At 41.7% G+C, this 13,287-nt stretch overlaps 1 protein-coding gene across 14 annotated transcripts in view; it reads left to right on the top strand.

Annotated features, from left to right (window-relative positions):
- NRCAM (neuronal cell adhesion molecule) overlaps positions 1-13,287 on the top strand; it is a 282,635-nt gene that overhangs the window by 190,414 nt on the left and 78,934 nt on the right. The gene's annotated exons all lie outside the window — the stretch shown is intronic.

Below are 13,287 nucleotides of genomic sequence, written 5' to 3' on the forward strand. Positions count from 1 at the left end.
ACGAAAAGATTTTTTTTTTTTTTTTAAGTTTTTTAATCATTCAGTAAACCATTTAGCATACTGTCACTGACTGGGGTGGCACTCTAGAAAACTCACAGTTCGTACGGACAAAGACTCAACAACCAAAGCATGAAACGATGAGTGCTTTTATAAAAGAACGTGTGGGATAGCGAACATGTTTTCCCCTGGAGCAGTTCTGTCCGGCAGAACTTCCTGGTAGGATGGAAATGGTCTGTTCTGCGCTGTCCAACACAGGAGCCACTACTTGTGATGTGGTCAGTGTGACGGAGGAACTGGATTTCTCACTGTAGATAGTGCTAATTTCGAGCTGGATAGCCGCATGTGGTGAGTGGCTACTGTTTAATCAGACAGTCCAAGAGGACCGCATGTGAGCCGAGTCTCCGGGAAGGAGGCAGCCTTATCCAGGCCCTGAGGACAGTGGGGAAAGAGTCCGGAAGACATGGAGATCAACGCGTCATTCATTAGGCTTGTAATAGAGCATGGGACACAACAGGAGGCTGGGAAGGTGTGCAGAGGCTGTGTATGACAGGCCTTGTCACATGGACTTGTCACCATCTACTAAGGGGGCACCTAGCATGTTGCTTGTGCACATGACAAATTTATCTCACTGATCTTCTCTACAGCCCTGGAGCTGGGTAGTTAGCCCCGCTTTACAGATGAGAGGACTAAGGCACAGAGAGCTCATTTAGCATAACCAACGCAACACAGCTTCTAAGCGGCAAAGCCAGGATTTGAACTAGGGGCTGACTCCACTGCCCATCTTTCCACTTTATCACTTTACCCCACCCGTATGTGCAACGTGGGGAATCTGGGCTTTACGTCATGGCAGGCAAGACTGTGCTGAATCCAGGTTGTTCCTGGGCTAAAGTTGTTGAGAGGACAGACCTGAAAAAGAAAAAAAAAAAAAAATATGAAGGGTGTCCCATGGGACCTAGGCTAGAAAGAGCGGGAAGGAAAGAGAATTCTTGGAGAATGGGAGAAGTAGAGAGAGTAGGACTAATTAAGACAAAGAGCTTCAGGCATAGAGGATGTGGTAGTCAGAGGGGATTAATGCTATTTTATCGGGCTCTCAGCCAGAGGACTACATGAGCTTTTTTAGCCCTGGAGTGGAGGGTGTTAATTGGTGGAGAGAACCTCTTGGAAGGGTTCCCATCCTACACAGCACACAGACAGCCTCCTCCTTCTCCAGCAGCCAGAGGCCAGAATCTTCCTCTGGGCAAGGAAATGGATTTCTCAGAGACTGAGTCTGCATTTGAGAAGTTTTATTTCATTTTTTGAAGTTTATTTATTTATTTTGCCAGGAAGACAGAAACAGAGAGAGGGGGGAATGAGAATCCCAAGTAGGCTCCACACTGTCAGCCCAGGGCCCAATGTGGTGAACTGTGAGATCATGACCTGATGACCCGAGCCAAAATCAAGAGTCAGATGCTTAACCAAATGAGCCACCCAGGAGCCCCAAGAAGTTTAATTTTTTAAATCTCTGCTTTTGGCGCCTCATTTTTTACTTAGCGAGATAGAAATAAATGCCATTGATATTTAAAAGTGTTCGTAATCGTCAGCACGCTAAGCCACTTGGGGACAAGGGGGAGGCATGGTGGCTTGTGAAGGAGGCATGTGTCCTCACTCTGAGACTCCCTGATGAATCATCTCTCTGCTTCCCATGAGATGGAAGTGTGGGCGAGGCCGAAGTAATTCTGATTTGAAATCAGAGTTATGTAAAAGTGGGTCTTTATCATAAAAACCATCTTGAGAAATTCTGAAAGCTGTCCTGAGCCCTTGTTAAGGCAACTAACTTGCAGATGGTGATAGAAATACCATTTTCATGAAAATCACAAAGGTAGCCTATTTTCTCTAGCCTTCTGTAGTTTAGTTAGAATAGTCCCCTCTAAATTTCTCTCTCTACGTTTGTCCTCTTGAAATCACCTCTTCAAAAATTCAGCTAGCCTCAAAAACTAATATATTGGTTACCATTTCTCTTAGTAATGCTTAACTTTGTTTGGAAATAGATGTATTTAACTCATACTGGGACTAGAAGTAGTGTAATATGTGAGAGCACGTGTCAGGGCGGGGAAGACCTCTGGAGTGTGTCTTTATTTGGAAAACACAAGGTGTCTGAAGTTATTTTTCTTTTTTATAGTTTTATTGAGATATAGTTTACATACCGTAAAATTTACTCCTTTTAAGTGTAGTTCGCTGAATTTTAGTAAATCAATACCGTTGTGCAGACTTCACTCCAGTCTAGTTTAGAATATTACCGTCACCTTCCAAAGATTTTCTTCCTACCCATTCTTACCTCCCACCCCACAAACCCGGGCAGCCGCTAATCTGTTTTCTGATTCTATGGTTTTACCTTTCTAGAAACTTCATAGACATGGAATCATACACATTTTTGTGTCAGGCTTCTTTCACTTTGCATAATTTTCAGGTTGTACCCGTGTTGACACATATATCCGCCATTCATTCTTTGTTACTGTTGAGTTTTCCGTTACATAAATATACCTTGTCGTGTTTATCTTTTCACCCGTTGGTGGACATTCGGATTGTTTCCAGTTGCTGGTTATTATAGGAAATGCTGCTGTGTCCGTGTGCATACAAGTCTTTATGCGGACTTCTGGTTCATCAGTCTTAAATACCTTGGAGTGGAATTGCTGGGTTGTATGGTAAGTGTATGTTTAACTTTTAAGAATTGCCAAACTTTTTCCAAAGTGGCGATACCTTTTTACATTCCCATAGCGATGTCCCGAAATTCTAGTTACTCCCCATCTTGACTGGTACTTGATATAATCAGTCTTTCTGAATACAACTTTTCAGGTGGGTGCATCGTGGTATCTCATCTGCTTGTAATTTGCATTTCCGTAATGATAAATTACATCAAACATCTTTTCATGGGTTTATTAGCCATGTGTATATCCTTGGGGAAGTGCCTACCTATATCTTTTGCCCATTTTTAAAAATCGAATTGTCTTCTTATTTTTGAGTTGTAAGAGTTTTCTATATTTTGTGGCTACAAGTCCCTTATTAGATTTGTGATTATAAATACTGGTCTCCTAGTGCGTGGCTTGGCTTGGCATTTTCTTATTGCCGTCTTTTGAAGAACAAATGTTTTTAATTTTGATGATGTTTAATTTATTATTTTTTCTTTTCTGGATTATACTTTTAGTATTATATTTTAAGAAGCTCCCTAATGAAGGTCAAAGAGCTCTTCTTTTCCATCCTTTGACACAAGGATGGAAAACTATTGACTTTTATTTCTTTAAAATGACCAAGAATCATCTGGATGCTGCAACTGGGGCTTGGCAGCCTGTTTTATGGTTTAGTGGTTGTGGTGATGATCGCGGTTAGGAGGGCAGGTATATTATTGTCATTTTACACAATTATAACTTGGCTTCGGAAGCCTTATAGCATCCATTCTGCTGAGCACTGCTCAAAACAGCTCCCTCCTAAAAACAAAAAACAAAAAACCCCAAAACCGCAGCTTCCCCTTGCCTGTTTGCTACCTGTCCTCTCTGACCACCCCCAAGCAGCCATTGATCTGTACATAATTGATTCTCAGATTGAGTTAAATTTAATTAAATCCTCTAAAATTCCCTGCACATTTTGCTGTTTGCATGAGAAGATGGCAGTTCGTTTAATTGAGGTGTAATTTACACACAACATTCTATGAGTTTCAGGTGTATGCCATAATGATCTGACATTTGTGTATGTTGTGAAATGATCACCCCAATAACGTCTAGCCAACATTCGTCACCACACATAGTTACAAGATATGTTCCTTGTGCTAAGAACTTTTACAATTTACTCTCTTAGCAACTTTCAAATGGGCAATGCCGTGTTATTAACTACAGTCATCATGCTGTCCATGTGTATATCCCCTTGACTTATTTCTTTATAACTGGAAGTGTGTACCTTTTCACTCCCTTCACCCATTTCACCCCAACCACCCCCTGCCTCTGACAACCACCAGTCTGTTCGCTGTACTTAGGATCTTGGTTTTTTGTTTTGTTTTATTTTGTTTTGTTTTGCTTTGCTTTGTTCAGATTCCACACGGAATGAGATCATGTGGTATTTGTCTTTCTCTGTCTCAGTTCACTTAGCATAATGCCCTCAAGGTCCATCCATGTTGTCACAAATGGCAGGATTTCATTTTTTAATGACTAAATAGCATTCCCTTGTTTGTGTGTATGTACGTATATGTATATTTATATAAAATCACATCACATTTATTTATTTCTATTTATTTTTAAGTAATCTCTACTCCCAATGTGGGGCTTGCTCTCACAACCCTGAGATCAAGAGTCACAAGCTCTCCTGACTATCCAACCTTTTTTTAAGTGAATGGCTGTACCAATTTACATTCCCACCAACAGTGTACAAGGATTCCCTTTTCTCCACATCCTCACCAACACTTATTTCTTGTCTTTTAGATAATATCCATTCTACCAAGTGTAAGGTGATGTCTTACTGTGGTTTTATTTTACATTTCCCTGATGATTAGTGATAGTGAGAAGCTCGTCATGTATTTGTTGGCCATCTGTGTGTCTTCTTTTGACATAGTCGCACTTGTTTATTCTGGCTTTTGTTGCCTTTGCTTTTGGTGTCAGATCCCCAGTGTTTACTGGCTTAATCCTGAGCCACCTGACCAGGCAGGAGAAAGAGGGCCTTCAACTATTCATTGCCTCCTGTACGTGAGCATTCTCTGCACTCACACCTAATACTCTTTTTAGCTCTAGGAATGTCTTTGGGTTCTGTCTCCAACATTATTCTTAGTGGTATCCCTGGGTGTCCTTCCCGCCGCCTCTCACCTTTCTGCTGGTTTTGTTCTTCCCCCGCCCCTTGCATTTCTAGATTCTGCTGGCTGCTCTTCCAGGCTTTGAATCCCTTCTCCACAAAATATTGCCTCTCCTATTGCCCAAGTGATGTCCACTGGCCACAGGAGGTTCAGCAAGTGGTAGCCGGACTCAGAAACCACTGCTCAGCCTCTGCGGGAGCCCCACGCCTCCTCCTCTCTGAGAAGAGACTGGACACAGACTTGCCTCCCCGCCCACGTCATTCTGCCCTTTGTTGAGATGGTCACGTGCACCTGATACTCATGTGTCCATCTCTGCCTTGCCAGGCTTCATCAGATTTAATAACCAGTGGCCTCGCAGAATCTGATGCTTGGGTCTCTTTTTTTTCCAAGTTCTGGTCTTGGTTTTATTTTCCTGCGGGGGCATGTCAATGGCTATACTCTGGGTAGCTGCTTTATTTGGCTCTGCTTCATTAACACAGGCACAGAGCTCACACTCCAAAGCCCAGGGCTGGAGGAGACCTGAGAGATGTTCAAAGCATGAGCCCTTACAGAAGTTGCCCTGGAAATCTTTGAGATTCCTTTCATGTGCTTAAGAGAATTATTTTTTGCGGGTATTTTTCTGCCTAGTTTCTTGGTGAATAGCCATAATTTCAAAACCAAAAAAAAAAAAAAAAAGATACTCATAATGTAACTTGGAAATTTCTTACACCTATGGTGTATCTTTTATTGCTTTGTCTTTGTCCTCCTATGTCACGTTCCCTTCTTACTTCCCGGCTCTCTTTCCAGAAAGGCACAAATGTTTGTCTTTAGGAAATAAATGCTCAGCTTACCCACAAAAATGGTTCCATGAAAATGGAACTGAAGAGACACAAAAAGGCAGTAATTCTAAGTGTAAGGTTGTTATCAACCAACTTTGATAGAAACCAGAGGCTTTTCTGTCCCAATTATTCCGGGAAGCAGGACACTTGGACCCAAAATACTTTGTTCTTGCTGGCGTTCCTAAATCGGCTCTTGGAAATGCCATTTCTTTCACTGCATAGTGGAATAAATCCTTTCTACAGAGCCCTTTTCAATAGTAGGAGAAATAGAATGTGATCTTCTCATAGAAAAAGTGGTTCCTGAGAAGTCAGTATCTTTTAGCACACACAACACTCAGCAGAGTATTCTAAAGCTTTGATCGATGGGTTGATTAAATTTCAACATCGTGGAGAAAATTGTTTCTAACATCCATGCGTTTGTGTGCTTAGCTTTCATAGAGAATATGGACTCCTGAGGAGCTAATATTTCATTTCCTGGAAACTGAATTGTATTTTCAATGCTAAGGAGCAAGATGCTGTCTGGAGTAAATCTGACAAATTCTTTTGGAAGCAAAGGATCACTTATTGATTTATTTTTTTTATAAATGCAGATTTCCACATGGCCTGTTTAAAGAAAACGAAGTGCAGTAGGAGTTAAATATTTCATGAATTACTCCCCTGTTTTGCTGATAAATCCTTTGTAGTGCAAAATGCATATCGGCAAGTAACGGAGATCTGTTCTTTATGTGAAATCGCCTCCGGCTGGAATGAAGGATTTCCAGCTAGTTCGTTTATGATAATATACCTTTCCTAGCACTGATAACATGGGAAGGTGGGAGGGGTAGACTAACAACACCGAGCTCTCTCTCTCTCACCCTGTTCTCTAGCTCTGTGTTTGCCTTTTCTGCCTTAGAAATAAACTGATACAATATCTAAGACTCTAAATTAGGCATAAACCACATTTGTTTCCATGCAAGGAAATTTGTTTGACGTCAGTGGTAACCGTCTTAAGTTTTGCATGAGAAATGTAACTTAAGTCTGTGCCTCTTGGCTGTACCAATATGTGTACAAGGAAGCATATCCAGGAGAAAACAGAAGGATAGCTCATTTCAGAGGGAAAAACCTACATTGCCAGACTCTTCATTTAGAATTCCTGTGGTTCCGGCCATAATCTCATAAGGAGATCTGTGCCTTGGACACATCAGCCCTCTCAAATGTGTGTATTAAAGTCTTTCTGGTTACAAGAGACAGCCTGTCTCAGTGTATCTTGTTAATTGTTCCAGATACCTGTGGCTGTGTAACAACCCAAAGTTTTGTGGCTTGAAACAACAATTTGTTGTTTTTCATAATTCTGAGGGTTTGTTAACCCTTAGATGGTTAATATCTGGTTCTCTGTTCTCAGATGGTTCTGCTGCTGCATGTGGTTTACTAAGCTACTTGCTCGGTGGTTTTCAGCCGGGAATTCAGGTGGGCCCAGAAAGTCCACAGTGGTGTTTCGTCCCCCCCAGGGCCTCTTTCCGCTGGCCTCTCAACATTCCGTAGTGCGGCTCAGGCCTCCCAGAGAGAACTTACAAGAGCCTAAGCCCCAGTGTGCAAATGCTCACCACACCTCTGCTTGCATAATTCTTGCTAAAATCCCATTGGCCAAAGTATGTCATGTGACCAAACCCAGCGTCTTTGTGAGAGGTATGGGTATGGATGCTGTGAGGAGTGGGCCACCTATGTAGCAGTCTATCTGTCCTGCTAGATCGAAGGCTTGATTCAGTTTATAAGATGCAAGAAAGACAGGAAGAGGCTTCAACCAGAACCACTATTCTGGCAAACCTCATCGAAAATTGGGACATTGCCTGGGGTACCAGGAGTGTTAGAGGCCTGGTTGTCATGGTTCGAGAGGAGTAGGCACTTGTTACCACCTTTCAGGTGTTCCGTGATGCTGCAGTCACTCAGCAACAACCTGTCCCTGTTTCGACTGATCCTGTGGCTGCCCACTGGCCTCCTTCTGCTCTGGACACCTCATATCCTCTGCTTACTCAGGGCTTCTCATGCTGCCTTGTCTCTGTATGATCTTTGGCCTTTGTTCCCGCTCCAAACTATTGACTCACTCGACCTTTCTGCCTTGTATTTACCCTCCCCCTGAGAGACGAATTTGTTACCACTTTGTTGGTCACTGTTCAGCCCTTTAAAACAGCCCAGTCATCTCACACGCTCAACATGGCTGCTACCTTGGTCAGACACCCACCCCTGATTCTTCTAGCCTTGGTCAGGATGGTGGGGTCAACGCAGAAGGACAAAGGGAGTGTAGTGAGCATTTAGAGCATTACAGCCACCCGTTCATTCATAGTTAATTGTGATTGGATTTGGAGGTGGGAGGAGAAGGTCTTCCTTTGAGAGGCGCTGTTCCCTTTCTCTCTCACCGCACCCACCCTTCCTCTCCAGTCAGCTCTCCCACCCTTGCAGCTGATCCTGACGGCTGTCCGCAGATAACTGGCTGTACAAGTGTGAACAGGTGCCATCCTTGGTCAGGGTCGCTGTTAGTCTCACCCACGTGGACTTTTCGTTAAGCATGCTTTATCCTTTGTCTTAGATCTCTCGATTATATCATTGCCTACTATTTCCTTTCTTGTAATTGGCTATGCTAAACAAAGGATGTGTGAGGAAAAAAAGCCAGCATCCAAATCATTTCATGGGTTGCAAAAGGTTAGATCTCATTAAAAGGCGTTGGTATTTCTGATGCTCTAACCTCAGTGACAAAAGGGCTTGTATAAATTTTTCTAAATTCAGGAGGTCTTTAAGATCTTATTTTACGTATGTTTATCCTTATCATGAAATAGCTCTAGAAGGATTTGCAAAACTTGGTTAGTAATAACCCTCTCAGGGAGAAACTAGGTTGCTTACTTTGAATTTATGATCTTTTGTACCTTATGAATGTTGTACCATGTGCATATATCGCCTACTTTTAAAATTAACTTTGTGAAGCGTGTCTTCTCCACATTGTCCTCACTAGCAGTTCCTTTAAAAGGCCCCAGCCAGCATGTGGTACAATTCCAGCTGACACTATTCATGTGGATTCCCACATGAAGAGGCCCCCGGAGTCATGCTATGGGCAGCGCCGTGAAGATCTTCTGTCTGATCTCTCTATATGTATATCTATATTCAGAAACCATTAGGGTTTTTTTTTTTCTTTTAACACCAGTGGCTAAACTTGGTAATTCTACTTGCTTCTTAGTTAAATGCAAAATCAGAAACTATGAGAGGGAGGGAAATGCCAGGAGCTTCTCAGGGTGTGGCGATGTGAGCCGGCTGGAAGTTCCAGACCTTCCCAGAACCGGAGCTCTGGGTCTGGCACTTAACATACCGGGTGTGTGTCCTTAAGCAGGTGACTTTACCATTCTGCGCCTCGGCTTCCTTATCAGTAAATCGGGAGGTGTAATAGAGTTTACCTTTTGGGGTTATTGGCAAGATGACATAAGTGAATGCGTGGAGCAAACTCCGTGTGATTCCTGGCACATGGAAGGTGCTCGATGAAACACAGCCATTGTGATCGGCTTTTTTTTTCTTCTCATCTATTAAGTGGGCACCATACTTGCTTTCCTATTTTCTGGGGTTTCTATGGATGTCAAATAAGAGAACCAGTTATAGTGGTCTGAGGAATGAAGATTTGAACTGTTATCGAGACGTGTTCTATCATCTATTATTTGGGTAAAAACACCTGTTAATTGTCCATCTTTCCTTGAATACTATTCTAGCTTCTAGGTACCAGATTCCTTGTTGAAACTCTACTATAGGACATCCCTTTGGGCTAGGAGGAAATTAGAAACATGTTCCTGGTGCTTCACAAAGTTGGCTTTGTTATTTGAAGAGACCGTTACAACTGCTGTGGGCACATAATCTCAGACTACTTTTTCTGAGGCGTTTTCATGGTAATGTAGTTGTGTGTAGATTTAAGTGTGACTTTGTTGATGTGTTCATTATGCAAAGTCATTGTCCATTTCCCATTGACCTTCCTTCCATAGTCTCAGACTCAAAAATCTGTGATTGAAAAGCACAAGCATGGGCTAGAATGGACATTAATGCGCTCATTCTTATGGTAAACATTTAACAAAATATAGAAAGTAACCATCCCTAAGTTGACTGCTGAAAAATGCCTTTCACAGTCAAGATGATGTCACACTCAGTTAGTGTGGCCAGTTAGTGAGGCCAGACACTGATGGGTCACCAAAGCAACAATTAGTGTGCCAAAGGGCATCCAGTCACATAAGCATATTTGTTTATTGGCTTAGAGAATAGATTGTGTTACGTTGCACAGTCAGCATTGAACCACCCATGTTGGGACGCCAAAAAAGCACAAACAGACCAGAATAAAATGGTGATTAATGCATGGCCTTCCAGTTCTGGTTAAAAGCTGATATATTTTCTTAATGAAAATAATTTCATCTTTCACTTGAGAGAAAAACAAAGATTTATTTTCTTTCAAATGACAAGACTTCTTAATGGGTAACAGAAGAGCTATGTTTCTTGGGATTAATATGAATTCTTTTAAAATATATGGTAAACAATGCAGGGGAGCATTTGTTGTACGATTTAATATGTATTTTAGGCAAAAAGAAATAAGGGAACCTTGACTTGTATTTCCTTTCCAATGATGAAAAGTTTACCAAAGAAGGGAGATTTTTCTTTCCCGTCTGTAGGCAACAGGCAAAGAGTTGCTTTGAATGGAGTTAAATGAGGAGAAATATTAAAAGGCTTTTCTGTTTATCAATACTCCGGGGTCATTTTAACAGTATATGTGGTTTTAAATATCAGGGTGAATTATATTGCAAAGACCGACCTATCATTTGTCTCATTCAAGCATGCTTTAAAATGTCTGCACAGGCATTTTTTTGTAAATTTCAAGCTGTGTTGTACTAACATACTCGTTAGCCTTGACTGAACATGATGCCTGCTACTTCCAAGTGCGGTTTCACTCGTTTTAATGTAATTGCATAAGCCGGGTAGTGTTGATTCACAGTTCTCGGGTAAGAGAGGATGACCGTCACCTTGCAAGGTAGGACCACAGGGCAGATGGGCTCCTAACAGGGCAGGGCGTTGACATCAATACTGAGAGCACAGAAGCAGCGGTTTTTCTTTGTGAGACATGCCGAACACATCACTCCTACGGAGAGGAAGCTCAATTTTCTGTAGCTGTGTTTGATTCTCACTTTGAGTGAGTGCTGGGGACCTAATGCTGTCCTTAGGCATGGAGTCTTTCACCTCTGATGGCATATGTAGGAGGAGTGAGTGATTTTCCATAGGCAGGAGTCTTAGGATGGGGAGGGCAGTGGCTTTGTCCTCTCCAAACAGAAGCTACACTGGACACAGTTGTTGCAGTTAACTTACTGCTTCCGAAGAAACACTTCATCTAGCTTACAGCCCCCTCTCATTGTGAGGATTTACTCATGTCTCTTCAAGTAAGTCCTTTCTCAGTTTCTCTTACAATTTTAATTTTTTTCTTTATGCAACACTGTGATTTTACGGCAATATTTTATTCCCTACAGCGTCTGAAAAGGTAGTGTGGGTCAAAAGATACTTCCTTGTCTATGAAACTGCTTAGCGGTTTCCTCTCTTTGAAGAATGAAGAGTTAAGGCATGCAGGCAAAGTAAATAATAAATTAAGAATTTAGAAATTGTAGGTGGTTGCTTAAGACCGTGTGAGCATTATAATTTATTAGTGCATCTTTTAGAAAGTGTTTTCGTTCCCCGGCACCTCTTCCAGAGAGTAAGGCACTTAAGTGAAATAAACTGACATAGAAAGCAGGAAGGTATGTCATTGTTTCCTTGGATTCTGTAGTTTCCTCTCAATCTGTGTGGTTTGTAACATCAACTTGTTTTAGAGTCATTTGCACCATTTATTTGTATTTTCCCTAAAGTTTATGTTGAAATTCAGAGTTAGTGTTCCACAGAAAAATCACGAGAGACCTAAGTAAATCTGATGAAATGATACAGATATGCTTTGCACACAGAGAAAGACTGGTGTATATTTTGGTTGGAAATAGTTGGAGGAGCTTCTCAATCTGCCTCTCAATGTTTAATGGGCGTGATTGTTCATGTATTGTAAATGGAAAGACAAATTTCTTGGCTCTGAAATGAAACCACATAATATGGATATTTCCTTCAGGAAACAGATTTATATACATATAATGTCTCTGTGTAGTATAGTAAGTTCTTTTTTTGGTGTTTGGTTACCAAAAGGTGTCCCAACTATAACTGTAATCGTGTTCAAATCAGAACTCAGTTGCTAGTAAAACACGTTATCCGGATTGTTTCATTTTTCTTTTATACATATAAACTGTATTCCATATACAGGCATGATAGGAGAACTAAGTTGACCATATAGACAAGGGTTTGGTTTTCATACCCAATAGTGTAAATATAAATATAGCCTTAGGTAGATGGCAGTCAGACTATCTGAATACAACCTCATCCTCAAAGATCTGAAATCTCTATTTCTTTCCCCTTTCTCAAAACCTTTCTTTTTTTTCCTACAAATACTCATTTACTCTGTACCATGTGCCAGGCACTGTGATGGGCTCTGGGGACATAATAGGGAACAGTAAAGGTGCAGTCCTCCCTCCCTTTAGGAGACTTTTAGTTTAGTGGGGAAGATGGATATTAGAAAAAGACACAATTACACAGACAATGAAAATCGCACAAGTCATTCAGTAATTAAGCTGTGGGAGCTATCGTCGTCTGCAATAACAGCATCCCTCTACGTTCTCGAGAGAGCCATTGGTCACTCCCCTCTGTCTTCATTAATGAGAAGTCACGATTGAATCTGTCATTCCAGGAAGGAGTTGGCTGTGGGACAGAGGTCTATATTGTGTGTGTGCTCATGTTCTTCTGTGTGGGGCGAACACGTTCATGTGTGAGGCACACTATGTTGGGTGATGGGAGAGGGATACAGAAGTGGGAGAGGCACCACCTTTGCCTGAAGGAGTAGGGGAGAGAGCATGCGTATCAAAAAAGTCTATTTATCTTTGCATCTATCTGTATAATATACATCACGATTAAATTATTAAAACAAGGAGTTTCAGGGGTGCCTGAGTGGCTCAGTCACTTAAGCGTCCAACTTCAGCTCAGGTCATGATCTCACAGTTCATGGGTTCGAGCCCTGCATCGGGCTCTGTGCTGACAGCTCCGAGCCTGGAGCCTGCTTTGTATTCTGTGTCTCCCTCTCTCTCTCTCTGCCCCTCCCCCGCTCATACAATCTCTGTCTCTGAAAAATAAATAAACAGTTTTTTTAAAAAGGAATTTCAGGAATTCTTAGTGGGGGTGAAATGACTTCTAGTGTGGTTGATCAGCTAATGTTTCAATATTAGGTGATCTATACAGAAATAACTTGGACTTTGATAGGGAAATATGGTGGAGAGGGCATTCCAGGCAGAAGGAACAGAGTGAACAAAGGCAAGAAGGTGGGAAAATTCAGGGCATGTTGCAGGACGGATCCAAGAAAGGGAAGCAGAAGCCAACTATCAAACAAAAAAAATAGCTCTATGCCAACAGGACAAGACAAGGTTGGCAGGATAAATTGAGACCAGATCGCTGAAGTTTTTCTATTTTCTGTTTAAGGATGTATTGAACTTTATTTGGTAGATCCCACTGTTGAGGGGGGTGACTGTGGTGAGAAAGGCCTGGAACTTGGAG

The sequence above is a fragment of the Panthera onca genome, chromosome A2 (assembly GCF_046562875.1).
Source record: "Panthera onca isolate mPanOnc1 chromosome A2, mPanOnc1 haplotype 2, whole genome shotgun sequence".
Classification (NCBI taxonomy): domain Eukaryota; kingdom Metazoa; phylum Chordata; class Mammalia; order Carnivora; family Felidae; genus Panthera; species Panthera onca.